This window comes from Enhydra lutris, unplaced genomic scaffold, assembly GCF_002288905.1.
Source record: "Enhydra lutris kenyoni isolate GAN:26980312 unplaced genomic scaffold, ASM228890v2 scaffoldscaffold9, whole genome shotgun sequence".
NCBI classification, from domain to species: Eukaryota; Metazoa; Chordata; class Mammalia; order Carnivora; family Mustelidae; genus Enhydra; species Enhydra lutris.
Window position 1 is genome coordinate 48,428,012 of NW_019154093.1, and position 16,439 is coordinate 48,444,450.

Consider the following 16,439-nt stretch of genomic DNA (forward strand, 5'->3'; position numbering starts at 1 on the left):
TATATAGTGTATTATTTGCTTCAGGGGTACAGGTCTGTGCATCATCAGTCTTACACAATTCACAGCACTTACCATAGCACATACCCTCCCCAATGTCCATAACACAGCCACCCTATCCCTAGGTGGGGGGTAACCCCAAGCAACACTCAGTTTGTTTCCTAAGATTAAGAGTCTCTTATGCGTTGTCTCCCTCCCCAGTCCCATCTTGTTTCATTTTTTCCCTCCCTGACCCCTATGACCTTCTGCCCTTCCTCTCAAATTCCTCATATCAGAAAGATCATATGATAATTGTCTTTCTCTAATTGACTTATTTCACTTAGCATGATACACTCTAGTTCCATCCATGCTGTTGCAAATGGCAGGAGTTCCGGTTTTTTAATGGCTGCATAGTATTCCATTTTCTCTATATACCACATCTTCTTTATCTATTCATCTGTTGATGGACATCTAGGTTCCTTCCATAGTTTGGCTATTGTGGACACTGCTGCTATAAACATTAGGGTACACATGCCCCTTCAGATCACTACATTTGTATCTTCAGGGTAAATACCCAGTAGTGCGATTGCTGGGTCATAGGGTAGCTTTATTTTCAACTTTTTGAGGAACCCCCATATTGTTTTCCAGAGTGGCTGCACCAGTTTGCATTCCCACCAAAAATGTAGGAGGGTTCCCCTTTCTTTGCATCCTCGCCAACACCTGTCATTTCCTGACTTGTTAATTTTAGCCATTCTGAGTGTGAGGTGGTATCTCATTGTGGTTTTGATTTATATTTCCCTGATGCCAAGTGATGTTGAGCACTTTTTCATGTGTCTGTTGGCCATTTGGATGTCTGTTTTGCAGAAATGTCTGTCCATGTCTTCTGCCCATTTCTTGATTGGATTATTTGTTCCTTGGGTGTTGAGTTTGAAAAATTCTTTATAGATTTGGATACTAGCCCTTTATCTGATTTCATTTGCAAATATCATCTTCCATTCTGTTGGCTATCTTTTGGTTTTGTTGACTGTTTCCTTTGCTGTGCAAAAGCTTTTGATCTTGATGAAGTCCAATAGTTCATTTTTGCCCTTGCTTCACTTGCCTTTGACAATGTTTCTAGGAAGAAGTTGTTGTGCCTGAGGTCGAAGAGGTTGCTGCCTGTGTTTTTCTCAAGGATTTGGATGGATTCCTGTCTCACATTGAGGTTTTTCATCCATTTTGGGTCTATTGTTGTGTGTGGTGTAAGGAAATGATCCAATTTCATTTTTCTGCATGTGTCTGTCCAATCTTCCCAACACCATTTGTTGAAGAGACTGTCTTTTTTTCATTGGGCATTCTTTCCTGCTTTGTTGAAGATTAGTTGACCATAGAGTTGAAGGTCTATTTCTGGGCTCTCTATTCTGTTCCATTGATCTATGTGTCTGTTTTCGTGCCAGTACCATACGGTCTTGATGATTACAGCTTTGTAATAGAACTTGAAGTCTGGAATTGTGATGTTGCCAACTTTGGTTTTCTTTTTCAACATTCTTTTCACTATTGAAGGTCTTTTCTGTTTCCATATAAATTTGGGGGCTATTTTTTCCATTTCTTTGAAAAAAATTGATGGTATTTTGATAGGGATTGCATTAAATGTGTAGATTGCTTTAGGTAGCATAGATGTTTTCACAATATTTGTTCTTCCAATCCATAAGTGTGGAAGGAGTTTCCATTTTTTTGTGTCTTCCTCAATTTCTTTCATGAATACTTTTATAGTTTCCTGAGTACAGATTCTTTGCCTCTTTAGTTAGTTTTATTCCTAGGTATCTTATGGTTTTGGGTGCAATTGAAAATGGAATTGACTCCTTAATTTCTCTTTCTTCTGTCCTGCTGTTCGTGTATAGAAATGCAACTGATTTCTGTGCATTGATTTTATACCCTGATGCTTTACTGAATTCCTATATAAGTTCTAGCACTTTTGGAGTAGAGTCTTTTGGATTTTCCACACAAAGTATCGTATCATCCTCAAAGAGTGAGAGTTTGACTTCTTCTTTGTCAATCCAGATGCCTTTTATTTCTTTTTGTTGTCTGATTGCTGAGACTAGGACTTCTAGTACTATGTTGAATAGCAGTGGTGATAGTGAACAGCCCTGCCCTGTTCCTGACCTTGGGGAAAAGCTCTCAGTTTTTCCCCATTGAGAATGATATTTGCTGTGGGTTTTTCATAGATGGCTTTGATGATATTGAGGTATGTATCCTCTATGCCTACACTATGAAGAGTTTTGATCAAGAAAGGATGCAGTACTTTGTCAAATGCTTTTTCAGCATCTATTGAGAGTATCATATGGTTTTTGTTCTTTCTTTTATTAAAGTTTTGTATCACATTGATTGATTTGTGGATGTTGAATCAACCTTGCAGCCCAGGTAGAAATCCCACTTCGTCATGGTGAATAATCCTTTTAATGGATTGGCTAGTATTTTGGTGAGAATTTTTGCAACCGTGTTCATCAAGGATATTGGTCTCTAATTCTCCTTTTTGATGGGGTCTTTTTCTGGTTTTAGGGTCAAGGTAATGCTGGCCTCCTAAAATGAGTTTGGAAGTTTTCCTTCCATTTCTATTTTCTGGAAGAGTTTCAGAAGAATAGGTATTAATTCTTCTTTAAATGTTTGGTAGAATTCCTCTGGGAAGCCATCTGGCCCTGGGCTCTTGTTTTTGGGAGATTTTTGATTAATGCTTCAATCTCCTTACTGATTATGGGTCTGTTCAGGTTTTCTATTTCTTCCTGGTTCAGTTTTAGTAGATTATACTTCTCTAGGAATGCATCCATTTCTTCCAGATTGTCTAATTTGCTGGTGTTTAGTTGCTCATAATATGTTCTTATAATTGTATTTCTTTGGTATTGGTTGTGATCTCTCCTCTTTCATTCATGATTTATTAAATTGGGCCCTTTCTCTTTTCTTTTTGTAAGTCTGGCCATGAGTTTATCAATCTTATTAATTCTTCCAAAGAACCAGCTCCTAGTTTCATTGATTTGTTCTACTGTTCTGTTGGTTTCTATTTCATTGATTTCTGCTCCAATCTTTATGATTCCTCTTCTCCTGCTGGGTTTAGGCTTTCTTTGCTGTTCTTTCTCCACCTCCTTTAGGTGTAGGGTTAGTTTGTGTACTTGAGGCCTTCTTGTTTCTTGAGAAAGGCTTGTATTGCTATATACTTTCCTCTCAAGACTGCCTTTACTGTGTCCCAAAGATTTTAAACAGTTGTATTTTCATTTTCATTTGTTTTCATGAGTTTTTTCAATTCTTCTTTAATATCCTGGTTGACCCATTCATTCTTTAGTAGAATGCTCTTTAGCCTCCGTGTATTTGAGTTCTTTCCAACTTTCCTCTTGTGGTTGAGTTCTAGTTTCAAAACATGATGGTCTGAAAATATGCAGGGAATGATCCCAGTCTTTTGGTACTGGTTGAGACCTGATTTGTGACCCAGGATATGATCTAGTCTGGAGAATGTTCCATGCGCACTGGAGAAGAATGTGCATTCTGTTACTTTGGGATGGAATGTTCTAAATATATTGGGCAATGTCCATCTGGTCCAGGGTGTCATTTAAAGCCTTTATTTCCTTGTTGATCTTTTGCTTAGATGATCTGTCCATTTCATTGGTGGGGGAGGATGTTAAAGTCCCCTACTATTATTGTATTATTGTTGATGTGTTTCTTTGATTTGTTATTGATTGGTTTATATAATTGGCTGCTCCCATGTTAGGGGCATAGATATTTAAAATTGTTAGATCTTCTTGTTGGACAGACCCTTTGAGTATGATATAGTGTCCTTCCTCATCTCTTATTATAGTCTTTGGCCTAAAATCTAATTTATCTGATATAAGGATTGCCACACCAGCTTTCTTTTGAGGTCCCTTAGCATGGTAAATTGTTTTCCACCCCCTCACTTTAAATATGGAGGTGTCTTTGGGTCTAAAATGAGTTTCTTGTAGATAGCATATAGATTTTTTTTTTTAAAATCCATTCTGATACCCTGTGTTTTTTGATTGGGGCATTTAGCCCATTTACGTTCAGGGTAACTAATGAAATATATGAATGTCATGCCGTTGTATTGCCTGTAAGGTGACTGTTACTGTATGTTGTCTCTTTTTTTTTCTGGTTTGTTACTTTTAGTCTCTCTCTTTGCTTAGAGGACTCCTTTCAGTATTTGCTATAGGGCTGGTTTGGTGTTTGCAAATTCTTTTAGTTTTTATTTGTCTTGAAAGCTTTTTATCTCTCTTTCTATTTTCAATGACAACCTAGCTGGATAGTATTCTTGGCTGCATATTTTTCTCCTTTAATGCTCTGAATATATCATGCGAGTCCTTTCTGACCTGCCAAGTCTCTGGATAGGTCTGCTGCCAATCTAATATTTCTACCATTGAATGTTACAGACCTCTTGTCCTGAGCTGCTTTTAGGATTTTCTATTTGTCTCTGAGACTTGTAAGTTTTACTATTAGATGATGGGGTGTGGGCCTATTTTTATTGATTTTGAGGGGGGTTCTCTGTGCCTACTGGATTTTGATGCTTGTTCCCATTGCCAAATTAGGGAAAGTCTATGCTATAATTTGCTCCAATATATCTTCTGCCCCTCTCTCTCTTTCTTCTTCTTCTGAGATCCCAATTATTCTAATATTGTTTAATCTTGTGGTATTACTTACCTCTCGAATTCTCCCCTTGTGGTCCAGTAGTTGTTTGTCTCTCTTTTGCTCAGCTTCTTTATTCTCCATCATTTGGTTTTCCATATCACTAATTCTCTATTCTGCCTCATTTACCCTAGTAGTAAGAGCCTCCATTCTTTATTATACCTCATTAATAGCTTTTTTAATTTCAATTTGGTTAGATTTTATTTTTTTTAAAGACTTTATTTATTTATTTGACAGAGAGAGATCACAAGTAGGCAGAGAGTCAAGCAGAGAGAGAGGGGAAAGCAAGCTCCCTGCTGAGCAAAGAGCCCGATGTGGGGCTCGATCCCAGGACCCTGGGATCATGACCCGAGCCAAAGGCAGAGACTTTAACCCACTGAACCACCCAGGCACCCCTCAACTTGGTTAGATTTTAGTTCTTTTATTTCTCCAGAAAGGGATTCTCTAGAATCTCTACTATCTTCTGTGCTTTTTTCTCTAGTAGATTCTCTAGTATCTTCTGTGCTTTTTTCAAGCCCAGTTAGCACCTTGATAGTTGTCCTTCTGAACTCTAGTTCTGACATATTACTAATGTCTGATTTGATTAGGTCCCTAGCCATCAGTACTGCCTCTTGTTCTTTTTTTTTTTTTTTTGATGTGAGTTTTTCCACCTTGTATTTTATCCAGATAATAATGGATGAATGAGAGAATAAAATACTAAAAGGGTAACAATGACCCCAAAAAAATACAGGGTAACCAAGTCAGAAGAGATACAAAACTGGTGGTGGGGGCAGAAGGAAGGAAATATATATATATATATATATTGACTAGAACAGAGTCACACACTTGATTTTGGGTGTATTTTGGTCTGTTAGAAGAAACTGTCTCCAATGATTTTAAAGAAAGAAAAACTTTCTTTCTTTTGTGTGTGTATATATATACACACACAAATAAGGTTAAACGTGATGAAGGGATGGAATATGACTGTAAACATGAAAAATTTAAAAAAGATTCTAAGAAAGGAATTGATAAGATAAAAAGTTGTTTAAAAAAAGGGAGGGAAATAATGTTATCAGACTGGAGACTAGAACAAAATGCTAGATTTAGGGTATATTTTGATCTATTAGAAGAAACTGTATCCCAAAATTTTAACGAAAGAAAAACCTATATATTAAAAAAAGAAAATAAGATTAAATACAATGAAGGGATAGAATATGACTATAACATGAAAATTTATAACAATGAAAATTTTAAAAGATTTTTAAAAAGGTATTGATAAGATAAAATAGTTAAAAATTGTTAGAAGGGGAAAAAGGAAAAATTTAAAAAGTAGAATAAGGAAAAAAGAATCTGAAAACTTTAACTTTGAAAAACTAAAGAATCATGGGGAAAAGTCATGAATTCTATGTGCTGTATTCTTGTAGCTCTGAAGTGTTGCAGTTCTTATTGATCGGTAAACTTGGTCTTGGCTGAATGTTCTTGTTGATCTTCTGGCGGCTGTTAAAGTGATTCTTAAATGTCTTTACCACAGACAGAATTGCACCTCCCTTGCCAGGGGCCAGGTTAAGCAATCTGCTCATTTTTGCTTTCGGTAGCTTTTTTCCCTGAACGCTTTCCGTAGAGCTTTGGAGGACAGGAATGAAAATGTTGACCTCCCAATCCCTGGCCCTGTAAAGCCAAGAGCTCAGGGCCGCAGTACTCAGTGTGCCCTCAGAGAAAAGCAGTCAACCTCTCCCATCTCCCTGGTCTCCGGCCACACTCTGAGCTCACACAGCCCGTGACCAAGCATTTCTATATCTGGTCATGGCCCTGTTTGGAGTCTCCAAACCCAGCGGATTCCTGCAACATGCTCCCACACCACCTCTCACAGAGGAGGAAGGAGGCAGTCTACCCATATCTGCCACTCGAAGAGCGGTGGCCTGATTATGCCTTGGATAACAGTTTAAGGTAACCTCAAGCTGAGAGCCCACTGCTTGGCTCCATCATTGCAGCCAGCTTCCCCACTCTGATACCTGTTAGCTCCGCCACATCAGACACCCCTGGTCTTTTTGTGACCTGATGGGGTCTGAGACCACACTGTCCCCATGAGGGCTCCACCCCCAGCTTAGCCTTTGGAGCAACGTCCCTCAGTGAAGCAGACTTCTAAAAGTTCTGATTTTGTGCTTCGATGCTCTGCCACTTGCCAGGAGCTGGCCCCTCTCCCCAAAGTCTCTCTTCCTTTATATCACCTCAGATTCACTTCTCCGCACATCCTACCTTCCAGAAAGTGGTCACTTTTCTGTTCCTAGAATTGCTGCTCTTTTTTGCTTTGATCTCCAGTTGAGTTTGTAGGTGTTCAGAATGGTTTGATAACTATAACTGAACTCCTGGGACCCTATATTAGGTTTCCTACTCCTCCACCATCTTGCTCCAGACAGAAAGGATTCTTAAAACTAGTTTGGGAACATTGATCAATCAAGGTCACTTCCTGATTGGTTCAGTGGCTACACATCTGCTCTGGCTTCCCCAGCTGCTGCTCCTTCATGCCAGGCTGAGCTAGTTCTCTTCCTTCCATTGCCAGCTTGCGGGAAGGGCATCTCATCTAGCACATAGCTAGACACCCCCATGCCGAGCATGCTCTCTTTGCACTCTGAGTAAATATATGTATTGGCCTATAGCTAACGCCATATTAAGTCATGCAAGTATTCTTTTTTTCCCCCATCTGTAGAAATGGTGATGATAATAGCAGTATTCCTCACAGCATTGTTATAAGGATTTAATGATAAAACTTAGCAATTTGCCTGGCAGTCAAAAAACACAAGTTGTATTACTATTGTTTTATTATTATTATTATTACTATCTATATGATAAAATAAGATCAGAGTCTGAGACATACATGTGAGGGTACACTTACAATTTTATACTATGATAAGAACAGAAGAGCTAACATTTCAACTATTTTTAAGAAGGAATGCAGTTTTTCCAGATGGAGAGGAAGGGAAGAGCATTCATGAATTCCCCATGTGTTTTATCTAAACTTGACTTGTTTTCAAAAAGTCAGTGGGCCCACAGTTATTCCACTGAGAAAGTACTTTTGAATTGACCATGTCCACACAAACTAATCAATCAATAAGTAATTGAAAACCAAATCTGTGAAATATGCAGATAAAGTGTAAGACAGCCTCCCAGCTGGTTTTCCTATATCCACATTCTTTCTTCCTTAGCATAAGGAACCCTATATTCATAAGGTTGACACACTAATCTTCTTAAATGCAGTTTTCATCATGCCAAAACTGCTGGAGAACATGGAGTAATTTTCAAATAACTGCTGTATCAAGCCCATATGACTGTGTCTAGCCTCAAGAATCATCCATAGTCTTGCAATTCAGAATACAGCACCAGCACCAACATCATGTGGGAACTTGTTAGAAATAGATAATCTCATACTTCAATCCAGACCTACTAAATTAGAGTCTGCAGTTTAACAAAATCCCCACGAATGCAAACTAAAGGTTGAGAAACACTACTACACAATATCCATTAATCTTAACCAAACAAAATCATTATCCCATTACACAACCCATGGTCCCATCAAAAAGAATGAAGTCCTTTCATTAATATCTCTGCATCCAAACAATCCCTTTGCTCATAATCTTAACACCACTAGAAATGCTTTATTTCCTTTCCCCCTTTATCTAAATCCTATCTGTTTCTGAAGGCCCCATGGAAAAAACCCTATACCTTCAATGAAACCAACACCATTTCAAGCCACACTAACCTTGCTGAACATTCCTGCATTTAGGTCAGTACCATTTCATTCCTCTTATTTATTATCATTCATTATTCATTGAATAATCATTTTCTAAATGTTTAGTATTGTTTACTGGGCACTGTTGCATTGGTCAGAATGCAAACAAAAACACAGACTTTCCCTGCTTTCCTTAAGCTCACAAATGGAGAAGAAACAGTTCAGTAGAGATGCCTTATGCTCCACAGACATATAGGGCAAATGGGTAGATGTGGAGGTGCAGGGCCATACGGGGTAAAGCAACATGATTTGTGCTTTTTTGTTGTAAAAACTACCTAAATGAAGGGAGTAGTGCTGTTGAAATATATTAAAACTTTCTATGGCATAAGATAGATTAAACATTTTAACTGATAGAGACAAGACAGAGATACTGTGCTTGGTTTCATGTTAATTTTATGATCTTACAGATGATTAAGGTTTTTTTAATAGGATGGCAATATGCCTTTCTTTGTTCGTTCAACAAATAGCAGAATTTTAAAATAGCTCTTATTTGTCCTTTTCTGACTCTTTAGGCTTCAGACATGGTATGCACTAAATAAATACTTGTTGATGGAAGACAGTCTTTGATCTCGAGTCAGGGACTAGGTTTACACACATGGAACAACAATTGCACAAATGCAGCCCTTTCCTCCTACCGCTTTTCATGACATAAGGAAATGTTCATGAATTTGCAATGACATTTTGGTTTACTAGTAGTGTCTTTTGGATCAAAAAGTTCCTCCAGGGTGCCATGGAAGTTTCTGTTTCTCTGTAGCTAATGTTTTTGTTCACCAGAGACTGTTTTGGAGTATAGCCAACCAAATGGAACTGGCTAGTAAAAGCTTTTGTGGGTGAGCAGTTTGGAAACAAGTTTTAAGACCATTTGCCAGCTAAACCTCAGCAGGTAGAATTTTAAACAACTTAAGTTAATATAAAGGCTTCAACTGTAAAAGCCTGGAGGAGCAACGAGAGAGAAAATGAAGTAGGTAACATCCCATATTCTTTGAGGGTAAAAATCAAAGTTAGCTTTTCTTATAGTAGCAAAACTATCCATTGTCTCTTTGGATAGAAACGGATGTTTCTGGAAGACAGTCACCCTTCAAAAGGTTGCATGCTCCAAACAACAGCACTAAAGTACATTAAGGTTAGATATTATGCAAGACCTTTTGTGAGCCTCTTGTTTTCTTCAGTGTGATTCGAGAGCAGGATAACACAAGGAAATTTCAAAACCAAACTGAGTAAAAAGACTATAAATAACATAAACTAGAACGTTATAGGATCTGGTATTAAACAAAAAGTGCCCATCGCTTTGGTTAAAGAACCAGCAATTTCCTTTTATTTATCATCTTCAAATTAGTTACAACCTTCCCTTATCTTCTTCAGCAATCTTGGGGAAGGTGAGTATTCCCACATCCTGTGCAATTTTCTCTTCAACTTTTAATTTCTCTGGGTGCAGAAAAAAAAAAAAAAGCTCTGGACCCTTAATTGAGCAATTATTATTTCTTAAGTGAATATAGAGTTTGAGGATAGTGCCAACATCTCCCTTTCATCCAGAGAACAAGTCTGACACAGTCAGCGGCATACGTTGTCTGGCAACACCCCAGCTTTAGGTAGAAGAGCCAAGCGAAGACTGAAAGGGAAACTCATTCTTCACCCCTAGTCACTCCCTGGCATCTACAGAGGTTCTTGAAAGAATGCCAATTAGGACCGATTTACATGTCTCCTTGGAGGTTTTAGATAACTCTTCACTAAGAACTGTTTGTTTTTCTCATTTAGACCATTTCTCCAGAGTAGGATTTGCAAACTTGCTGCTGAATATGCTGTTTGCAGATCATTGCTTGGTTTCCATACTGACATAAAGCACTGGTACTTGAAAAATTCATTAAGAAGTGACTCATCTGAACTCCCAGATCTCAATCTGTGGAGTGATTTTACCATGTTTTCTACAGTGTTGTTCCAGAATCCAAACAGCAGAAAATAACGAGTCCGTATGCAAACAGTTTATAAAATATGCCTAGATGAGGAACTTAACTGCTTCATAGCTTGAGCCATTGTTTGAGCTATTCTAATTGTTTTAAAATTTTCTTTTTTTTTTTAAGATTTTATTTACTTATTTGACACAGAGAGAGATCATAAGGAGGCAGAGAGGCAGGCAGAGAGAGAGGAGGAAGTAGGCTCCCTGCTGAGCAGAGAGCCCAATGCAGGGCTCCATCCCAGGACCCTGAGATCATGACCTGAGCTGAAGACAGAGGCTTTAACCCACTTAGCTACCCAGGCGCCCCTAAAATTTTCTTTATATAGAGCTGGAATCCACTTCTCTGAAACTTCTGCCATTTCTCTTGGTTTTCTTAGATACTCACTGTCTCCTTTATATGAAAAGCCCTTTTAATATTTAAAGATAGTTTCCATGCTTCTCTTCCTCTGCAGGTTTCTCTTTAATTAAACTACTCTTCCTTCGGCTACTCCTAAGGTTATATGGCATCCAAACTTCATCATTAATGAGCAGATTTTGAACATAGTCTGTTAATAATCAGCTCAATTAAAATTAAAAATATGTACAACTGGTACCTTAAATAATCTTTTTTATGTTTGGTTAAGTTTTGATTGAATACTGTATTTAATGGTCTATAATACCTAAGATACAATCTAGAAATTGCTATTAAAATGTCAGACTAGTAGACCCAGCTACAGAAAGCATCTTTTTGGTTGCTTCTGTTAATGAAAATTTTACTAGACACTACTAAGAGGCGATTGAAAAATCATGCTGAAATATTACTGTTATCTACTGGTGTAAAATTTCTCACCAGAGAACTATGAGAACTTTGGGATTAAATGTTTGCTATCTAAATACAAATTTTAGCAGCCCCTAAAATTGTTAGGAACACCTTAGAATACTTTGCTTCTTAATTACAGTTTCCCAAAAAATTTATTATACAGTATCAAATTAAAATATAGTTACTATTTGAGAAATTTCAAGCATTTATGAAAATATAATGAGCTAACCCTTTAAATCAGACTTGAAGACAGTTTGAATATTCCTTATATGCCCAAAAAAGTTTCTCTAGTCTTTTGCAAAATGCTAACATGATTATATTTGTCCAACAATGTAGATGGTTAATATTCACCCAAGTGACATCAACAATTTAATGCATCATGCTTTTTCTTCTCATTAAAATTGCTATTACTGAAGCTCGACTAAATTTTCTTCATGCTTGGCCCTCTGTATAAGTCTGATACCCTACAGTTTTCCTCCTATACCATCACGTTTTGCTTTGTCTTCCGTTATTTTTCTTCCTTCTCTTACCTGCTTTCAAGAAGTAGAACGAGGCTCTTTAGTGTGCCAATTCCAAGTATATTCAGATAAAATGCAAATAAATCAATAGGCTTCTTCAGGAAAGTTTACATTTGAATGTGAGAGGCTGTTTCCCTTACTCATTGGCTCTCCCACTGAGGTTAGATGACCCATTGTAGCATCTTGCTGGAGTGAGTTTCAAATTGGTAAAAAACTCCTAATAAAGGAATGGTGGCAGAAAGAGAGAAAAAAATAATCAATGAAATAGGAAAGTCCAAATGTATATTCTTATCAAGTTTTATACTTGTCCAACAGTTACAAGCCTCTCTGAAAATATTTATATGTGTGGGTGGGGGCAAGTTGCCCATTAAATTGTAGGAAGTGTTATCAGATTCATCAGGACTTGGTTGTAAATTTGACTACACAGTTTTGGCTCATAGAGAAATAAGGAGGAAATATCTGATTAAAGTGTGCATTGCTGCTGAGGCAACTGAATGTTGCCATAGCAATTGAGATGAAATGTGCAAGAGTGAGATAATTAAATCTAACCCCTTTAGTAGTTTTGACAGTCAATGCACTGCCAATAGGAAAAGTTATCTACAGTATTAAGATAAAACACATCCTCATGGAAAGTCTCCTTACTAGTATTTTGTTGTTCCCTTTCTAAATACATTGCTTTAGGTGTCTAATTTGAATGTTCTCTTTTAATAATCAAATACAGTTTTGACCTTGGTCTACAGCTGCCTAGAATTTCTGCTAGTTTATTGTATCATGGGAGCAGACATCTATAAAAAATATCCAATTTTTTTTCCCCTCAAGTTCTTTAAAAAAGTATACTAAAGCCAAAGCTGTCATATTTGAGCTTAGAATTCAATAATATCTAGAACGTGCTGCCCTCTTCAGGAGCTGGTGCTTAAAAATACTTTACTTTTTTTTTAGCAGTTTAGAAATTATAAATATGAATTATAATATCAAATATTGTATTGATAATTATATGGGAATAAGCACGACATCAGTAAAATATTTCTAAGTTAAAGAATTTTTTTCCATTAAAATATTTCAAGAAAAATCAATAAATACAAATTTTGAAATAAATTATTAATATTTACAATTAAGTACAAAAATAGTTTTCTTGAAAGAAACTACACTCATTGGCAGAATTCCTGAATCACTACAGAATTTCAGAGTTCCATATTTTCTACCCAAATATTTCTTTAAGAATACAAATGTCTAAAAAAGATATCTTTGATGTCAAAATCTAGGTAGGACACACTTCAAATCTTAATTTTATTCTCTAGGAAAAAGCAAATTTTGTGAACACCAAAATTTGTCATTTAAGGGCACCTGGCTGGCTCAGTCATTAGAACATGCAACTCCTGATCTATGAGTCATAAGTTCAAGCCCTACGTTAGGCATAGAGCTTACTTAAAAATATGTATTTGCCATTTGAAATTTTAGCTAGTTTTCATTTGTAGAAACATTATCTTTTTCGGAAATAATGATTCAGATACATTAACACATGATAAATTTTTATTCAAATTTACTTCATTCAAAAATAATCCTGAAGGGTCTGAAATATCATTATTCAAAAATTCAAGTAAAAACCCTTTTCTAAGTATGTTATCTATTAAAATGTCCTTAGCCATCATCTAGTTTTGATAGAGAGGTTAAGGGAGATGAACTCATTGTGTTTTTCTCTAAGTTAAGTTTATGATATTTAAAAAATAATTAAGTAAAGGAATGGAAAATGACCAATATGTAATAACATTATCAGGATATGAGAAAAGCATTTTTTCTCACATCTGGACATGTTTCTTTATATTAGAACTACTGACGTTAAGAAAGGTTTTGTTTGTTTTTTTTTTACTAATTATTAAATGTGAAAGTGTTGATTAAAAATCTTTAAAGAACACAATAAATTCAAGAGTAAATAGCTTTTTAAAACATGATTTTGCTCTAATTTTTATGTGATGCAATTTAAAACCTTATTTTTAATCAACAGAAAACAATATAAATATATAAATAATGCTTTATTATCATTTATTTAGTATGAAAAAGTAGAAGTTTGGACTCCTAATTTTGTTTCTCAGTTCCTACATCAGATTTCCAGTTCAAGATTCCAAACAGGAAACTAATTTACATTTTTTTTATAAATAGTCATTAATGTTGATTTCAAGAAAGTAGAATGACCCTCAGTTTTCCCTTAAAGAGTTTTAGGCATAGCTGTCCCATCTGTATCATTGAAAGATTCAATGAAAGGGGAGAAGAATAAACAGTTAATTGGCAATATTTTCTTAATGCTATAATATTTGTTTGGGGAAAATAAAATGTTTTACTTCTGACCTTAAAATTACTTATCACAACAACTGCTTCGTCTTAAAGTAGCTCTGTCCAAAGGCATGCAATACTTGTTCAATAATTCTTAGAACACTGATTCATGCTTTCTGCAATAGATCTACTTCATTTTTGTTTTGCTGCTGATGCATTATATTTGGTGGTTAGAACCCCTGTGGATGGAGGTATAATAAATAACAATATTTTCTTTGCTTTCCAGGGTATTTATGGCATAATGATAAATTTCATCTTTCCCAGAATGGTAAGTAAAGAACTCTTTCTATATATGATAGTACTCAACACAAACAAGAAAAAGTGAATTGTTATAATAAAAGTGGAGTGGCATTTGCTAAATATATTGAATGATCTGATAATTATAAGATAGCTTATACTCTTGAAATAAATGGATGCTGCATTCAAATTCTATAAGCATTCCAAAATTCTCACCATATATGTTACAGGCTCTTTGAAGGGAATATAAGGTTTCTGTTTTCTTTGTTGTATGGAATTTGAACACAGTGGAGTCAACATTTTGTTTTCTGGGGGTAATTTATTTTAAAATATACACAGATACAGAAATAAATGTGGTTTATATTCTATGAACATAAAGAAAAAGTGTATCTGTGATACATATTGAGAGTGGGTGAGTAAGAGTCCTTTGGAAATTTTACTGTTACATAAAAACTGATTGTAATTTATGTTTGACCAGGGCTTTGCAGCATCTGTGAATTTAAAAGTGTTTGTTTTTTAAGAATATATATCATAACTTCTCCTAGGCAAGCTAGCTACTGTATCATTTTGTTTAAACACATAGTTTTCTTGCCTTTACATTTTTATGATGCAAAAAGGTGATATTTAGTTTTAGTCTTAATCATAACCTCTTTACAATTCAAATAACAATAAAAATTAATTTTATTGAATGGGAAAGGTCAATGTAAAGTGACATTTCTCAGGAAGTTATTACTGTCTCCTATGAAGTTTTTTTTCCCCCCAGTGGTCTTGGATAGTCCCTATAAAAAGCAGGAATTTCCCACGGTAGAAAAAAATCTCTTTGAAATAAACCAATCATCAAAAGTGCTATTAAGTGAAAAAGCAAGGCATAGAATACATATATTATATGTTGTGTACACGTGTGCATGTGTATCCAATGGAGAAAGAATTGAGAGCATACTGGTGGTAAGCTTAGAAAAGTTTCACAAAGGGTGCACAAAACAGTGGGAATATGGGTAGTTTAATAGTCTTCACTCCATCTTCATTCCGTATAATAAATATGTATTATGGGTGCCTGGGTGGCTCAGTTGGTTAAGCATCTGCTTTCAGCTCAGGTCATGATCCCAGGGTCCTGGGTTCAAGCCCTGTGTTAGGCTCCTAGCACAGTGGAGAACCTGTTTCTCCCTCTTTCTCTGCCCCCCATCCACACCCCCTACTTGTGCTCTTGCTCTCTCATTCACCCTCACTCTATCTCAAATAAATAAATAAAATTTTTTAAAAATATATGTATTATTTTTGTAATCAGAATGAAAGTATTATTTCAATAGTTAACTTAAAATAGTATATTTATTATTAATGAAATGTGGATATATATAATAGAGGAAATACCACTTGTGCCAATTGCATAATCAAAATGATCTTATACAATTTTAAAAAAGCAAAAAACAAAAACAAAAAGACCCTTTCACCTAGTCACAGAAGGAAACAAAACAGAAATTGAAGATTACTTGGATTAAAAAAAAAACAAAAACAAAAACAAAAAGGTGCCTGGGTGGCTGAGTGGGTTAAAGCCTCTGCCTTCAGCTCAGGTCCTGGGATTGAGACCTGCATCGGGCTCTTTGCTCAGCAGGGAACCTGCTTTCTCCAATCTCTCTGCCTGCCTCTCTGCTACTTGTGATCTCTGTTTGTCAAATAAATAAATAAAATCTTGGGGCGCCTGGGTGGCTCAGTGGGTTAAGCCTCTGCCTTCAGCTCAGGTCATGATCTCAGGTCCTGGGATGGAGTTCCACATCGGGCTCTCTGCTCTGCAGGGAGCCTGCTTCCTCCTCTCTCTCTCTGCCTGCCTCTCTGCCTACTTGTGATCTCTCTCTGTCAAATAAATAAATAAAATCTTTAAAAAAAAAAAAGACAATGAAGTATTTTAAATGAGGTTAAAGCTATCATTTTATTAATTTTACTACAATACAAAAGTACTCCTAGAACTCAGGAAATGCATGTGAAAAAATAAACATTTTAAAACTGAAATTTAAAAAATCTTCAGATTCACATTGGTGTTTAGTATAAAAGAATGTGATATTTTATGAACTTTTTCAGAAGAAAAGGTCTAAGGGCACCTGGCCGATTCAGTCAGTAGAGCATCTGATTCTGGATCTCACTGTTGTAAATGTGAGCCCCATGTTGGGTATAGAGATTACTTGAAAATAAAATCTTTTACAGATAAATAAA

General features: G+C 36.0%; 1 protein-coding gene across 1 annotated transcript in view; it reads left to right on the forward strand.

Annotated features, from left to right (window-relative positions):
* Positions 1–16,439, forward strand: part of LOC111143256 (adhesion G protein-coupled receptor L2) — a 295,647-nt gene that overhangs the window by 55,466 nt on the left and 223,742 nt on the right. Inside the window, exon 2 of the mRNA XM_022496875.1 lies at positions 14,224–14,265. The gene's annotated coding sequence lies outside the window, so the exon portion shown is untranslated. The remainder of the gene's footprint in view (positions 1–14,223; positions 14,266–16,439) is intronic.